The following is an 18,631-nucleotide window of genomic DNA, read 5'->3' as shown; positions in this document are numbered from 1 at the left end:
TTTGTGAGATAAATAATAAATGTTTAGAATATTACACCAGTGTTGTGTGTGTTTTCATTCATTATGTATAAAATATTCTATCAAGAAGCGACGGAATAGTCAGTTAGTGTAGTTCCTCCATTTATAAAAATCTACTTGTATTTTCTTGTAAGATTCGTAAGATGTTCACCCTTCCTCAATAAATCTATTGAAAAAGTGTGGGAAAAGATAGCAGGCTTGCCTAAATTCCTTCTTGATGTCTGTCACACACTTTAATCGTATTTTGCAGTGCTTCTCGTACAGAAATTATTTCTGTGATGATGTTCAAAACTCCCAGAGATGATCAAGAAGTACAGATGTGACAATGTTAGAGAAAGAACACTGAAATGAAATGTCTGACCTGTTCGATGTGGCCCGCCAAGAATTCCTCTCCCGTACCAACCTCTTCTTCTCGCATGACACTTGCAACCAATGTGCTTCATTATTTCTTGTACATACACACTTCAAAAAATTTTGCATCACCCCGGTTCCCAGAATTCCTGAAGTTAGATGTTAACTGTGGATATTGTATCATAGACACAATCCATTTGAGTGTTCAGAGATGTCACTAAACTAGCCCAAAGATGTGAACAACCATGCATGAGCACCGCCTATTAGACGGAGGGGGTTCGACAGCCGATCAGTTCCAGTCATTCCACCGGAAGGAGACACACGGCTCGTGTTGTCTGTAGTTCAACCATGCCTGGTCGGCCAATACCGCGGATCGATCGCGTCCGCATTGTTACTTTGTGCCAGGAAGAGCTGTCAACAAGGGAAGTGTCCAGGCGTCTCAGAGTGAACCAAAGCGATGTTGTTCGGACATGGAGGCGATACAGAGAGACGGGAACTCTCGATGATATGCCTCACTCAGGCCACCCAAGAGCTACTATAGCAATGGATGACCGCTACCTATGGATTATGGCTCGGGGGAACCCTGACAGCAACGCCATCATGTTAAATAATGCTTTTCATGCAGCCACAGGACATCGTGTTACGACTCAAACTGTGCGAAATAGGTTGCATGATGCGCAACTTCACTCCCGACGTCCATGGCGAGGTCCATCTTTGCAACCACGACACCATGCGGTGCGGTACAGATAGACCCAACAACATTCCGAATGGATCGCTCAGGATTGGCATCACGTTCTCTTCACCGACGAGTGTCGCGTATCCTTCAACCAAACAATCGTCGGAGGCAACCCCGCCAGGCTGAACGCCTTAGATACACTGTCCAGCAAGGTGGGCGTACCCTGCTGATTTCTGGTGGCATTATGTGGGGCCGAAGGACGGCGCTGATGATCATGGAAGGCGCCGTAACGGTTGTACGATACGTTAGTGCCATCCTCCGACCGATAGCGCAACCATATCGGTAGCATACTGGCGAGGCATTCGTCTTCATGGACGACAATTCGCGCCCCATTCGTGCACATCTTGTGAATGACTTCCTTCAAGATGACGACGTCCCTCGACTAGAGTGGTCAGCATGTTCTCCAGATATGAAGCCTATCGAACATCCCTGGGATAAACTGAAAAGGGCTGTTTATGGACGACGTGAAACACCAACCACTTTGACAGATCTACGCCGAATCGCCGTTGAGGGTTGGGACAATCTGGGCCAGCAGTGCCTTGATGAACTTGTGGATAATATGCCACGACGAATACATTCATGCATGAATGCAAGAAGACGTGCTACTAGGTATTAGATGTACCAGTGTGTTCATCAGTTTGGACCACCACCTCTGAAGGTATCGCTGTATGGTGGTACAACATGCAATGTGTGATATTCATGAGCAATAAAAACGGCGTAAGTGATATTTAAGTTGATCTCTATTCAAATTTTCTGTACAGGATCCGGAACTCTCGGAACCGAGGTGATGCAAATGTTTTTTTGATGTGCGTATTTTCCAATATCTGTCTTACCTTATAGTGTCTACTCTTTACAGCTCCCTCAGGTACTTTGGAACTTACTCCTTGATGTCGTAAGACAAACCCTATCCTTAGTCTTCTTGTCAATGTGTTCCACATATTGCCTTCTTCGCCCGGTTCTGCAGACAACCTCCTCATCTCTCATATGTCTACACAGTTTTCAGCGTTCTTCTAAAGCACCTTATTTCAAACACTTCGATTATCTCCTCTTGCTTTTCGGTTTTCCCACAGTCCATGTTTCCACATAAATCCAATTCATACAATACTGTGCTCTAAACGTTCACCTCCAGAAACTTGTCACTCACATTCACGCCGATATATTTTGATACTATTATACTTCTTTCGTCAAGGAATTCCCTCTTGGCTTCTGCCAGTCTGCTGTTTGTGATCTCCTTGACTAGTAAATGAAGTATTACTTTGCTTCCAAGATAGCAGAATTCTTCCACTTAATCTAAGACGGGACTTCAAAAATTGCACCTGTCCTTCCCGGCTAAAACTATCGCGTAGAAAGATTGGTCCATTATTGTCAGAAGAGCGTCGGCCTACATTTTCTGAGATTCCTCCAGATACATCTCTGCTACGATACGGAAAACAGGTGAGTCACAGTGGTCACGTGAGTTGGTGCTACAACTGGAAACCTCCTCCGAATTTGCAGTAAACGTCTAAAGTGCACACACAGATTCAACGTGAAATTCTAGCGGTACGTGGACCAAATGCAATACTGCTCGCGCCGTAGTGAAATGATGTCAACAATTTAACCAAGACCGCACAAACCCGGGTGATACAGACTGCGAAGCAAGGCCACCGAATCGACTACTTGCGGCCATGTCCAGGCAATTGTCGAACTGACTGCAGCAATCGCAGATTTTCCGACCAGTGAGATCGAATCCACAGAGGTTCTCGAATGGCTACGTGACCAAGGAGCGGATTTCTATCGCCGAGGAATTCAACGATCGGTAGAATGTTGCGATCGTTGTTTACAGAGACTTCATGAAGATGTTGGAAAGTAGTGTCATGTATCTGTGTCAGACTGAATTGTAGAACAGCATTCAGTAAAAGTTACTTGTCCTGCCGTAATAATGCATAACTTATCTCCTGAAGTCCCTTTACCTCATATTCCCCAGTTTGTAGTTAAGTTTATCGCTAATCTCATTTCTACTACTCCTTATTACTTTCGTATTTCTTCCTCTTACTTTCAGTTCATAGTGTCTGCTAATTTTCTCTTCATTCCATTCAATAGGTCCTGCAATCAATCCTGACTTTAACTGAAGATAGCAATGTCATCAGCGTAATTTATCTTTTAGGAAAAGTTGCAAACGCAAATTAGACAATTTACAATTAAACGACGGTTTGATGACAGTTCTGGTGTGTGTTTGAACAGTGTTACGGTGAACGAGGCTTCTTGCTGGAGAACAATGTTTCCTATCTTTTTCTTTTTTATATAGGTAATTAGATTCTCCATTGTCATGAGTGGAGGGTGTTGTTCGAAGTGTAGCCTATTTATGAGTCTCGGTTTTATTCAGTCAGTCATGAGACAAGCTGATAGTAGGAAAACGGGGATCCCAACTGGGAATAAAAACCATTTTTAGTCTCGAGAGATGTTTTCACGTGATTCCACCGTAATATGACTGCAACATAATGCAGTTCCCTTTCCGTAACTGTAAGGCCGTCTCATTTATTCCCTATTAGTACCCCACTGCCCCACTCCCAGCCGCTTGTGATATTTTGTTGAAGGGACTGCTCCACTCGTTGGAACAGAGAAAAAAGTGTTATACCGCAAGGAGAAATCATGTAGGGTAATATCAAGAGGACGTCTTTTGCAATCCACATTTCCGTAATTTACCGCCACAGGTGCCCCATAACGCTTATGGCTTCGTAACTTCAGATTCAGTCCGTTCCGGACCAGAATTCCTCATCCAAAATTGATACAGTTGGGGTTCCTACCATCCTGGAAAATTTTTATTACCATCAGTCATAAACCTTGCAGTTACTAGATCGTGATCATCATCGCATAAGACATCTTTGTATAGAACGAAAAATGTATTTCAATTTATCTTTTCTTAGTTTTTTTCCTAAACGAAAGAAATTAAAGCATTCTTACTTGTGATATTCACTTTTCAGCGCAGTAGCACCTAAATTTGACACGCTAGGTTCTGTGCTGCATTTAAAATCGATTTATCATTGCCAAAGAGAGATACAAAGCATCTTACATGTGTAATGTTTGACCTGTCGGACATATATGACAGAACAGACAACATTTTGGATACTGCCGGTATATGCAGAACTTATCCGGCAGACCTGGCACCATTTTTGATACAGCGAGCGTATACATCGAGAGAAATACAGACCTCCGCCGCAATTCGGCACTGAATTAAATTCACTGGCGAAAGGTCAAAATTTGTGTCGGATTGGGGCTTGAACCCGGATTTCCTGCTGTATGAGAGCGGTCACGTTAAGCCCTTTTTCTTTCGATATAGTTCGTTGTGTTTGGTCTGGTCGGACGTGACAAGACATCCGTTCAAGTTGATCGTTGATTCCTTGACTGAGTTTTTTTTAATTTTTTATTTTTATTATTATTATTTTTTTTTATTACAGAGAGTACGGAGTCCTCTGAGCTGAACACGCTGAGCTACCGTGCCGGCAGCCCTTCGGCTATCCGGACACGCTCTCTGTCGACTCCAAATACTCAGCCTGCCGCTCACTACACAGTGTGTGGCCCACTCTTGGAATGTAATGCTTAGCATAGATTCTGCAACTCCTTGGTACGTTTCCCGGTGGTTTGTAGCACCAGATGACTTCGCACACGTCACGAAATTCCCGTAAATTGTACGCCGGTGGTTTGTGATCGCAGAGCTGGCGCCCGAGAGTGTCGCAGATGTATTCCATCGGGTTCTAATCAGATGTAATTTGTGGCAAGGACACCAACGTGACTTCACTATCATGCTCCTCAAAACCACAGGCGTTGTGACGCGTATACGTAACCTGTTGGAAGATTCCATAGTTTTCCGGAAAAACACTGCACATAATATTCATGTATCCCATTGCTAAGGAATCTTCGATTGTTACCACAGGTCCCATGGGAGTCTGGATAAGTATCTACTGTAGCATAATACTGCATCCACCTTCCTATGTCTGTGACGGGGTGCATGTTTTGAGCAACCGTACGCCTGGAGGGCGACTATCGACCTTGCGCAACAAGAAAGGTGATCGACCAGACCGGGCGACTTTCCATTGGTCCACGGTCCAATCGTGATGAAGTCGTGCCTACTGCAGCTGCAATTGACGATCTCGTTGAGTCCACACGGCAAAATTTAGGGGTTGTTTCCTGCAGAGGCCTGTGTCCAACAACATCCGTTGAAAGTTGTGCTCCGAACACTTCTGCCTGCAGCAACAAGCAGCATTGTACTTTTTTTCCGGATCTGCCATAGATAGCCGCTTATCCTGCTTCATAGAGCGAGGAAACCTCCAATCTTCACATTTTTTGACAAGGGGTGAACCTTGTCGCCTACTTGTCATTTCATCGTCTGTCAACCACTTTCCATAGATGTTCGCTACAGTAGCACACGAATGGTCAACCAGCTTCGCCGTTTCCCTAATGCTCGTTCCCGTCCTCCGGACATAATAACCTGCATTTGGTCAAAGTCGCTTATGTCAGTCGGTTTAGCTGTTTGTGGCCTGTGTCTTCCCCTCTCCGCTTGTACTTTCATACCACCTCTCGCGCAGGCATCGTCACCAGGCGGTGTAAACTAGTTCAAATGGCTCTGAGCACTATGTGACTCAACATCTGAGGTCATCAGTCCCCTAGACGTAGAACTACTTAAACTTAACTAACCTAAGGACATGACACACATCCAGGCCCGATGCAGGATTCGAACCTGCGACCGTAGCGGTCGCGCTGTTGCAGACTGAAGCGTCTAAAACCGCTCGGTCACAACGGCCGGCTGTAAACTAGTCAAAAAGTTTTTGTGAAACAGGTATATACAGTGTATTAGGGGTTTAAGGTAATATATTGTGATCATTGGTACGTTACGTAATATGTATCCACTTCAGTGTGTTGTAATACTACTGGGATAAAAAAATTTAAAAAATTTCAATTCCTTGCAAGAACCCCCCACTCGTATTAAACCTCGAGAAATGTCTCGGTTTAGCCGGGGGGTTCGTGGATGGGGCTATAATGAGCGCCCAGTGTAACATGCCACGCTTTCCCCTACGATAATTAGGCCAGTATGTCCTTGAACCGACTTAGTAAGCCGTCGTATAGGAATTCTTCTTAAGTTTTATGTGCAGATGATCTCATAGTTTTATGTCCCCTTACAAAGACGTAGCAGCGCCGCCTGATTCTCTGAAAGTGCGGTACCAGCATCTACTGTATGTTTTACGTTATGAAGCGGAAAGAAGACTTTTTTTTATAAATTATAGAGTGCAGCAATCAGTCGTCTTTTTTAGATTTTATTACGCAAATCCAAATTTCGGCTAGTGACTAGCCATTCTCAATGCACTATTTTCTATGCTCGATGCATGTAACTCCCTGTTGTTAGGGCGTCAGTCACATTTCTAGGCGCTACAGTCTGGAACTGCGAGACCGCTACGGTCGCAGGTTCGAATCCTGCCTCAGGCATGGATGCTTCTGATGTCCTTAGGTTAGTTAGGTTTAAGTAGTTCCAGGTTCTAGGGGACTGATGACCTCAGAAGTTAAGTCCAACTGTGCTCAGAGCCATTTGAACCAACCTTGAACCAATATGTTGCGGTCTACAAACCAGAACAACTTGATGGAAACTGGTTCCTGCCACGAAATCCAATCTTTGAAGATGTTTATTCATTGTTGTACCTAATACGAGATACTAAACTCACATTTCCCTCTGTTTGAATCCAAGGAGAATTTTTAACTCGCAGATGACTGTGTCAACTTATGAGAGGCAAGCCCTCCGTTCATATCTGAAGGGAGAGGTGCGTTAATCTGGCTGTACCTTTAGTACCTCTCAGGCCGTGCTACACATTATGTTGATGACGAGCTGCCTCCCATATCTCTCACTGACAGAACACAGAGCACATATCGGTCCGGTTATTATTCATGAGCGTTAACGTATGCAGAATCCGCGACGCGTCGCCTAATGCTCAGGACCGTGATTCTCTTAGAGCTCCTGTGTAGCGCTCAGAACGCTTCGCAAGACAAGCTGCCGCCAGTCGGAGGATGTAGAGGCAACATTCTCTAACACTTACCGATATTACGTCTTCGCCAAACTCTCGCAAGGATTAGTACAGTTTCGTGGTTCGTTTCAGTCAATCTTCTATAGCTTAAGGTCTTTACAGGCACAGCATAACCACTTTTAGCGCAGATCAAAATATACTACAAAATCGACCGAGAAACCCCTTAGCATCTTAGCACATTTAGTCAGTTGAAAACTGGTTATTAGAGCTTGTTTATTAAATATGCCGCAACGCAACTCATTCCTCACACTCAAAATACAATTTTTTCTTATCTGAATAGCACCCATTCACACAGATTCTCATACTCCTACAATAAAATTCCTTTAGCTGTTTCTGCTACACACTTTCTCTCGATGCGGATAATCCACTTCTATACAAGTTTACAAAGTGTTTCTTAATCTCTATGCAACATAAGGATAAAATCTGAAAAGTTCCTATTGGATCAAACTACTGATATCATCGGTGCCTAGGCTTACACACTACTTTAACTTACGCTAAGAACAACGCACACCAATCCCGCGGGGTGACTCGAACCTCCGATGACGGGAGCCGCGTGAACCGTGACAATGTACCCCAGACCGCTCGTCTACCCCGCACGGGTGGAACATATGGACTGCTATCTTTTTATATACTTTTGAGGTTGCCGCGATCTTGCTCAGGTATAAACAAACAGTACGAATATATTTGTGGTTTACTATGTTGGCCATACAGCCGTTATTATAACACGTAACTTCGAAACATAGGACTGTGTAACTATAACGGTAATAGGAAAGCTTGCAGTCTTTCACAAATTGCGAGATACTTTCAATAGTGTCCACAACGAACTCTGTCTCGGAACCTGGCGTATAATCCGAAGCGATCACGGTGTATGTGAAGTACACCAGCGTCAAGACACAATCAATACGTTCAGTGCGCGGCAGTGATGGTAATGTTACCGATGACAGCGTCACTAAAGCGGAATTACTAAATACGGTTGTCCAAAATACCTTCATCAAAAATAAGGAAGTAAATATTCCAGGATTCGAATAAAGAACTACTGCCAACAGTGAGTAATTTAGAAGTAGCTCGGAATGCCAAAGCAGCTAAGCAGCTGAAATCATTTAATAAAGGCAAGTCCTCCTGTCCAACCTTTGTACCAATCAGATTCCTTTCGGAATATGCCAATATAATAGCCCCTTACTTAACAACCATGTACAGCCGCTCGCTCGACTAAAGATCCGCATCTAAAGACCGGAAAGTTGCACAGGTCGCACCAGCACTCAAGAAAGAAAGTAGAAGGTATCCGATGAATTACAGACCCAAATCACTTAGATCGATTTGCAGTAGGATTTTGGAGCATATGCTGTGTTCGAACATTGTGAGTTACGTCGACGAAAACGAGCTGTTGATACACGCTCAACATGGATTCAAAAAATATCGTTCTTGTGAATCACAACTAGCTCTTTATTCACATTAAGTAATGAGAACTATCGACAGGGAACCTCAATACAGATTTCCAAAAATGTAGTATCGTCTCAGTTGTAAGACTGGATTCGAGATTTCCTCTCGGAAAGATAACAGTTCGTAGTAACTGATGGAAAGTCATCCAGTAAAACGACAGTGATATCTAACTTTCCCCAAGGAAGTGTTATATGTCCTCTGCTGTTTCTAATCTTCATAAATGATGTAGGAGACCATCTGTGCAGCCATCTTAGATTGTTTGCAGGTGATGCTGTCATGTACCCCGTAGTAAAGTAATCAGAAGATTGAAACTAAATGTAAAATGATTTATACAAGGTAGCTGTGCGGTACGAAAAGTGGCAGTTGACCTTATATAATCAAAAGTATGAAGTCGTCAAAATGAGTGCTAAAAGGAATTCATTAAATTTCGATTACACGACGAATTACACAAATATAACTGCCATCAATTCAACAAAATATCTAGGAATAACAAATTACTAACAATTTAAACTGGAACTATCACTGTCTTGGTAAACGCAGAGCAAAGACTACGTTTTATTGACAAAGCTCATAGATGATGCAACAGGTCTTAAAGGTCAATCATTAAAAAGCATTTCTTCGTTTCGGCTAGACCTTTTCACGAAATTCCAATCTCCAACTTTCCGCTTCGAGTGCGGAAACATTTTGACATCCAACTACATAGAGATAAATGATCATTGTATTAAAATAACAAAAATCGCAGCACACACAGAGAGATTTGTGTCCTCGTTTTTCCTGCGCTCTGTTGGAGAGTGGAACGGTAAATAAATAGCGTACTTAAGTGTGAATTGCAGAGTAGTCATGTAGACGTAGTATAGATGTATATACATTCCACAGAGTGCTACAGGGGTTTATAAAGTGTATCAAAATGGCTGAAGTTCGCACATTTGCTTTCCCGTCTATGAACTGGTGCCGCAGTGAGAAAGCCTTACTCTGGTACGCAGTATAAGCTAGAAACAACTGTGGATATGGATCAGTCCCATCAATACAACATTCCGTGCCACTATGGGAAAGCATAGTTCGGAAAAGTACTCGCTCTCTGCAAGATAGATGTGTGGACATGTCGGCACGCAGGGCTACCAAAAGTTAAGGAGTGTGTGATGGCGTCCAACGGACACATAACAAAATATGACAAGACACACTTATTTTTGTTGCGTCTCGTTATTAGAATTCGGTCCCAAAGGAGGCTGTTTAAGAGAAATGCTATCCTTCAGGCAAGGCACTGGACTTCCTTTTATTCTGTAGAGAAATAAAACAGATTTTCTCATTGTGTAACAATTTCTTAAGCAATTTTTGTTTCTTAATGCTACCAGTTTCCACATGATGGCTCTGCGGTGTACACTTTAAACTGCAGTCCAACACTCTTGTGAAAACATTTCAAGCGAATGAGGTCTTGAAATTGCCACCTATAGCAAGTGGCAAGACCTTTTTGCTACTTCATATCCTTAGGAATTTCTCCAGTTTCCTTGATCTATTCATCTGTATCTACAGCTACATGGATTCTCTGCAAATCACACTTACGTGCCTGGCAGAGGGTTCATTCAACCACATTCATAATAATTCTCTATTATTCCACTTTCGCACTGCGCGCGGAAGAAAGGAGCACCTATATCTCTCCGTGCGAACTCTGATGTCCCTTACTTTATTATGATGATTGTTTCTCCCTATGTAGGTGGCATAGGCAAAATATTTTCGCATTCGAAAGAGAAAGCTGGTGACTGAAGTTTCGTGAGTAGATTCCGCCCTTCCGCTATCAGTCAGGTATGCGGTCCTCTTCTTCCGCAGGCGTAAGATCTCGACTTCCCACTATGGTATACACCGGTATGCTGTGCTCTTCTTCTGCAGGCGTAATTTTCAACCCATACCTCACTAAACAACTTTTAGGTGGAGTGCATCTAACGTTAGGGAAAGACGAGTGTGTTATTTCCCTATCTCAGGCGTCTACCCTTCATTATCATCTGACCCACATATCCGCAGTTGTTGGTACACATGCTACCTCTGCCTATTTAACAACAACTCTGCCCTAAATGTTAGGGCACTTTCACTTCACAGAAAATTACAGGAATGCTTTTCTGCAGCCTACCTTAATTCACTTTGTACAGTTACTTATGCTCCAAGTAGAGCTGCTCCGTTTTACGAAAATCGATAATAAGGAAAATATTTTTTGCCTCTACATGTATTTAGAGAGGTGGAAATTGCAGCTAAATAAAAAACGTGGATTTCCATAAGCAATTTTAAAGAAAATAAAATAAATTTAATCACTTATTCATATTCTGTCATCTGAGGGTCTCTGGTTCGCATAAGTGGATAAAATAGTTTCGATTTTCAGTACGCGATAATTCAGATAAAATTCGCCATCTTCCGACAGCATGTCTGGCGCTGTCGTCAGGACCTAAATTTCAGAAGTCTGTGGAAGATGGTATGAGTACTGTCAAAATGTAGAGAATTTTATCTCAATTGATCCGGCTTGCAAACTGAAAATATTTTATCTGTATACAATTCTGGCAATTAAAATTGGAACACCGGCAATGATTCAAAACGAATTTTTACTTATCGTGTGTATACGATGTAGAACAAGAAAATATGATTAAATTGTCAGTTGACCTTGTTTTTAGGGGGAGAGGTACGAAATTTAGAACACAGGGCTGCCTCCTCCTAACGTGGCTACGAATCGGGACGAACTGAGCTTGGATGACAGTTACGGTTACGTTATTCCGTTCTTTATGCCAGAGTCATCAGTCATAGAATACTGCAGGGTACTGGCATGCAAGTCTCTTGATAACCCACGACCGTGTGTTTTTATTTGGTGACAACCAGAGCAACAGCCGAACACCTTCTGTATCCGTCAGTCAGGACAGCACGGCTAACATCTACATCTACATGACGACTCTGCAGTTCGCATTTAACAGCGTGGCGAACTACTTTCGCTTGACTTCTCTACCGTTCCACTTTTGAACAGAGAGCGGAATAAACGAACACTTCCTGTACAAAAACTGATTACTGTTAATTCATGTAATTTTGCAGGCTTTCGTGGCCGTTGTCACTAGTTAAAATCTTCTGGGTTATTAGGCTGCGTCATATTTTTACTACAATGATCGTTGTTTAGACCCCTCTGCTGGGATCTTCCTCAGGATCTTCTGGTGTCCGCTACTGCTAGAACACTGTCAGAGACGAGTGTAGCGTCCTCTTATAAAGGGGAGTTTTCTCGCGTTCGTGCTTGAGAAGTGACAGTATTGGTTAAAACCCATGTGGCTACCATTGCTGGGCCATAGTCATAGGCTAATATTCTCGCTCTGATGCAGAAGAAGGGATGTTGTTGTTAACATTCCCCCTCTCTTGCTCTGTCCGTTTCGAATCTAGCCAATGATGACTACCAACCGATAGCAGTAGCAGGAATTTCAACCAATACCCCTTCTAGGGTAAGTGTGGAATAGTGCCTTTCTATCCAATGTCTATGGGCCGCCAATGGTATCCACAGGAGATTAGCCAACAACGACCCTTCTTCTGCATCAGAGCGGGACTATTAGCCTATGACTATGGCCCACCAATGGTAGCTATATGAATTTTAACTAATACTGTCACTTCTCAAGCACGAACGCGAGAAAACTCCCCTTTATAAGAGAACGTGACACTCGTCTGTGACAGTGTTCTAGCAGTAGTGGACACCAGAAGACCATGAGGAAGATCGCAGCAGAGGGGTCCGAAGGTCGATCATTTTAGTAGAAATATAACGCGGCCTAATAACCCAGAAGATTTTAACTACTCTTAATTTATTACAATGATGATTTCTCTCCATGTTGATGACTCAATATTTTCTCATTTGGAGGAGGAAGTTGGAGACAGAAATTTCGTGAAAAGATCTCGCCGCAACGAAAAATGCCTTTGTTTTAATCATTGTCACTCCAGTTCCTGCATCATATATGCGACAACCACTCGCCAATTTCGCGATAATACAAAACGAGCTGTTCTTCTTTCAAATTTTTCGATGTCCTTTGCCAGTCCTATATGGTAGGGATCCCACAGCGTACACCAATTCTAGCAGAGGACGGCCAAGCGTAATGTAGTCCCGTGTTGCATCTTACATGTGTTCGGTCAGTACACCTCACTCCTTGGTTCGCTTTTCCCACAACATTATCTGTATGATCGTCTAATTTAAGTTGTTCGTAATTCCTTGGTATTTAGTCGAATGGACGGTCTATAGATTCGTGTGCTTTTCGTGTAACTGAAATTTAACGGATTCTGTTATTCTCGAAAGTCAAGTTTTTCAAGATCGTTGTTAACTCTTTTTATTGCTGTTACCTGTTTCGAGAGATCTAAGCTGTCTTCTTTACAGGTGAGTCACAATTTCTTGAGAGTCTCAGAGTAAACCGAAGTCGACCACTCGCCTTCCCTGCTACAACCCTCACATAGTCAATCCATTTCAAATCGCTTTGCAACGTTACACTTAGGTATTTAATTGACGCCTCTGTGTCAAGCAGCACACTTCTGATGCTGTATTCGAACATTACGATGTTTTTTTTTCCTACTCACCTTCACTAAATTGCATTTTCTAAAATAAGAGCTAGCTAGCTGTCATTCATCACACCAACTAGAAATGTTGTCTAAGTCATCTTGTATCCTCGTAATGTCACTCAACGACGACACATTTCCGCACACCACAGCATTTTCAGCAAACAGCCACAGATTTCTGCTCACCCTGTCCGCCAGATCATTTATGTATACAGAAAATAAAAGCGCTGCTATCATACTTTCTAGGGGCATCTCTAACGATACCCTCGTATCTGATGAACAAATCCAGCTATCCTTACCCTTCGCTAGGTTATCAACAGAAGACCTCTAAGCTCCGGACACTGGAGTGTGACGCAGTCAGAGATCCTCGCAGCACCTGCCACTGGCGTGGATCTGTCGAAATCGTTAATAGTAATAAACGTGAATACAAGCGTTGTTGGTAAACTTTATCATTCAAGAATAATGTAACCTTCAGATCGCCCACTACTATCGACGCAATCTCAAACATATTTAAAGGATTCCTTTTAGTATTCGTGTAGATGCCCTCATATTTTCGTTTTTTAGGGCCAACTGCTACTTTTCATACCATACAGATATCTTGTTTAAATAACTTTGCAGTTGGTATAAATCTTCTGGTGAGGTCATTAAACGATAAATGAAAGCATCATCTGCAAAGAATATAACTGTAAATCGCTTGTATAGATTAGGAACAGCAGAAGGAATATAACACGTCTTGCGCAACGCCAGGCACACTTCCGCTTTATTCGCTAACTTCCCGTCAGTTACTGCGCACTGTGACCTCTCTGGCAGGAAGTCACGAAACCTGTCGCGCAACTGAGACGATACTCCATAGCCATGAAAATTGATTAGAAGCCGCCTGTGAGGAATGCTATCAAAAGCCTTCTGGAAATCTAGAAATATGCCATTAATTTGAGATTCCCTGTAGATATCACTTTTTACATCGTAAGAATAAAGGCCTGGTTGAATATTACAGGAAAGATATTCGCTGACTCTCTCCTGACTGTGTCAACGAGTGGTTTTCTTCAAGGTAATTCACAATATTCGAACACAATGTAAATGTTATTAGGGGTATAGGTATCGATATTGTGATTATTGGTACAATGAAATGTTCACACTTCACAGTGTTGTTTTTTTATCGGCGTCGCACGGTCTTGGTGCAAATGTATCAACACATAATTTACTATCTGATGTTTTGTGCACGGTCGTAAATGCGCCAAGAAGTGGATTACGCCTGTGAGCGTAGACTGTCTGTTTTGTGTCCACGTGTCCATACTTCAATAACTAACCTGCTGTCATGGGAAAACAAACATTAATAGCGTGCTTGTTCCCTGCGAATTTGAAGGTATATACCTAAAAAAGCATATACCTAAAATTATACTACTCGTAATAGCTATAATTATTGGTCTGCAAATGAAGTATATACTTGGGACGTTGTTGAGTACACGGTTGTCAATCACAAAAGAAATGTTTGCACATATACCTCACCATCGTGTATGTTCCAGAATCCTATTACAAATCAATGTAAGTCATATGAGCGCAATTCATCGGATTACACTTACTTCCTTTCTTGAGTATTGGTGGACCTCTGCAACTTACCAGTTTGTATGTACGGATCTTCCGCAGAGACATGTTGTGTAGGATTGTTCAGTGCTGATTGATCTATTGTATCAGAATAGTCTGAAAGGAATCTGATTTGTATACAGTCTGCACTGGAGGACTTGCCTATATTAAATTATTTAAGCTGCTTTGGTAAACCGAAAATATCTACTTATAAGTTACTCATGATGGCAGCATGCGGCATTGCGTAATCTTGTCGAAAGATAACGCCACGAAGACTTAATATGTCAAAAATGTAACGGCTGCTCCCCAGATAACCAACGGTGTAAACAAGAGGTGACCATAATGGGTATCCAGTGCCACCCCATACGATCACACCAGATGCTCGATGACTGACATGCAGTTCCATACGTCAATGCAGTGACCTTGTGCATACTTTTCTTGCTAGAAATAAGCCCGTCTACTGACTAAGGTTACGTGACATGCGCGTGCAATCCTAAGCAGCTAATGGAACAATATGTCCGTCGTCTGGAACGTTAGTCCCATAGGGTGGTTGAGATCCTTCATGGTGTGAAGTATAGTCCTTATAAACTAATAGACATCGTAATCGTGTAACTGTCGACGGGACCCCGACCAATACGAGCAATAATATCAGGGATCGATAAACTACATTGTCGTAAAAACCAGGATCCAGTCACTGGTGGATTCTGACATTTGGTGGTAGAGGTCTCTCCTTACACGAGGCATAACACATTCTTCTCACAAACAAACAACACTGAAATGGGATTTCTGAATGGGGGCCCGCTGTGTTATGTACAGAAATAGTGAACGCGGGAATGCTTCGGAGTTGCTAAGTGTGTATTGAAATTGGATATACGTTCTAATCTCCTTCCCACTCCACTCTCTGTCCATCTCCTCCTCCTACTCCTCCTCCTCCTCCTCCTCCTCACTCCTCTTCCTCAGCATCAGTTCCTCCCGATCTCTCTACTAACCACCTCTAATACACAACTGGCCATTAAAATTGCTACACCACGAAGATGACGTGCTACAGACGCGAAATTCAACCGACAGGAAGAAGATGCTGTGATATGCAAATGATTAGCTTTTCAGAGCATTCACACAAGGTTGTCGCCGGTGGCGACACCAACAACGTGCTGACATGAGGAAAGTTTCCAACCGATATCCCATACACAAACAGCAGTTGATCGGCGTTGCCTGGTGAAACGTTGCTGTGATTCCTCGTGTAAGGAAGAGAAATGCGTACCATCACGTTTCCGACTTTGATAAAGGTCGGATTGTAGCATGTCGCGATTGCGGTTTATCGTATCGCGACATTGCTGCTCGCGTTGGTCGTGATCCAATGACAGGCATCTTATCCGCATGGCTGTAACGGATCGTGCAGCCACGTCTCGATCCCTGAGTCAACAGATGGGGACGTTTGCAAGACAACAACCATCTCTACGAACAGTTCGACGACGTTTGCAGCAGCATGGACTATCAGCTCGGAGACCATGGCTGCGGTTACCCTTGACGCTGCATCACAGACAGGAGCGCCTGCGATGGTGTACTCAGCGACGAACCTGGGTACACGAATGGCAAAACGTCATTTTTTCGGATAAATCCAGGTTCTGTTTACAGCACCATGATGGTCGCATCCGTGTTTGGCGACATCACGGTGAACGCACATTGGAAGCGTGTATTCATCATCGCCGTACTGGCGTATCACCCGGCGTGATGGTATGGGGTGCCATTGGTTACACGTCTCGGTCACCTCTTGTTCGCATTGACGGCACTTTGAACAGTGGACGTTACATTTCAGATGTGTTACGACCCGTCGCTCTACCCCTCATTCGATCCCTGCGAAACTCTACATTTCAGCAAGATAATGCACGACCGCATGTTGCAGGTCCTGTACGGGCCTTTTCGGATACAGAAAATGTTCGACTGCTGCCCTGGCCAGCACATTCTCCAGATCTCTCACCAACTGAAAACCTCTGGTCAATGGTGTCCGAGCAACTAGCTCGTCACAATACGCCAGTCACTATTCTTGACGAACTGTGGTATCGTGTTGAAGCTGCATGGGCAGCTGTACCTGTACACGCCATCCAAGCTCTGTTTGACTCAATGCCCAGGCGTATCAAGGCCAGAGGTGGTTGTTCTGGGTACTGATTTCTCAGGATCTATGCACCCAAATTGTAATCACATGTCAGTTCTAGTGTAATATATTTGTGCAATGAATACCCGTTTATCATCTGCATTTCTTGTTGGTGTAGCAAATTTAATGGGTAGTAGTGTACATAGAAATACGCTCGTGTGTAAAATAGAATGCGGAAACGTTGTTACCCAAAAATATCGACACGTTCTTGGCCAATTTACTTCAAATTATTCAGGATATTCTTGGGACTTTTTTTCACTCCTATGTCTGTCTGAATGTTCAACAGAGTATCGTGTAAAATTTGAAGGAAATCACTCTAGAAATTGTAGAGATTTTTGGTAACAACCTTTCCTATTTATACGAGTATATACTCAGGCTTGAAAGAAACTGGTTCAAAAAAATGATTCAAATGGCTCTGAACACTATGGGACTTAACATCTGAGGTCATCAGTCCAATAGAATTAGAAATACTTAAACCTAACTAACCTAAGAGCATCACACACATCCATGCCCCAGGCAGGATTCGAACCTGCGACCGTACAAGCAGCGCGGTTCAAATGGCTCTGAGCACTATGGGACTTCTGAGGTCATCAGTCCCATAGAACTTAGAACTGCTTAAACCTAACTAACCTAAGGACATCACACACATCCATGCCCGAGGAGGACCGTAGCGGTCGCGCGGTTCCAGACTGAAGCGCCTAGAACCGCTCGGTCACAACGGCCGGCGAAAGAAACTGGTATAGACATTTGTATTCTAATACAGATATGTATAAATAGGCAGACTACGGCGCTGCGGTAGGCAACAAGTGTGTTATCGGATGGACGTGTAGGGTATGGAGACAACCTCATGAATCCATGGACGCTGCATGTCAGCGTCTGTTGAAGTTGGCGGAAGCTCTGTAATGGTATGAGGACTGTCAGTTGGAACAATATGGGCACCTGATATGTCTAGATACGACTCTAACAGGTGACACCTAGGTAAGCATGCTGTCTCATCACCTGAAACCATTCATGTCCATTGCGCATCCTGACGGACTTGGGGAATTCCAGGAGGACAATGCGACACCTCGCACGTCCAGAAATGCTATAGAGTTGTTCGAGTAACACTTTTCTGAGTTTAAACACTTCCGCAGGCCACCAAATTCCCCAAACATGAACATTATTGAACAGATCTGGGATGCCTTGCAACGTGCTGTTCAGAAGAGATCTGCACCACCTCGTAGTCTTACGGATTTATGGACAGCCCTGCAGGAATCGTAGTGTCAGCTCCCTCCAGTACTACTTCAGACATTTGTCGAGTCCATGCCATGTAGTGTTGCGACGCTTCTGCGTCCTCGCGGGGGCCCTACTCGATATTAGGCAGGTGTACCAGTTTATGGCGCTTTAGTGTATTACATAGATATTTGCATATTACATACATTAAAATAGATAACGTATGTCCATACGAATGTTCATTAGACCATTGTATGGAAATTTGGACGAAGTACGTCAAGTAGTTTTCGAGATTGTTGGTAACAACGTTAAAGGACGATCCGTCTTTATGTAGAAGCTTACATATACTGCATGTTGCGTTTTCTGCCAGCTCTGTGTTGTTGCGCTGAAGAAATCCCCTGCATGCCTAATCACGTAGTGAACTTCACGCTAAATGTATTTCTGTTGTTTTTCGCCTTCATGGTGTAGCAATTTTAATTCCCAGCAGTGCAGTTCTATTACCTTTTCGACATTGCTATTACATTTGTAATGTAGCAATATATCAAA

The sequence above is a fragment of the Schistocerca cancellata genome, chromosome 2 (genome assembly GCF_023864275.1).
Source record: "Schistocerca cancellata isolate TAMUIC-IGC-003103 chromosome 2, iqSchCanc2.1, whole genome shotgun sequence".
NCBI classification, from domain to species: domain Eukaryota; kingdom Metazoa; phylum Arthropoda; class Insecta; order Orthoptera; family Acrididae; genus Schistocerca; species Schistocerca cancellata.
Note: the sequence above shows the minus strand (reverse complement) of the source record.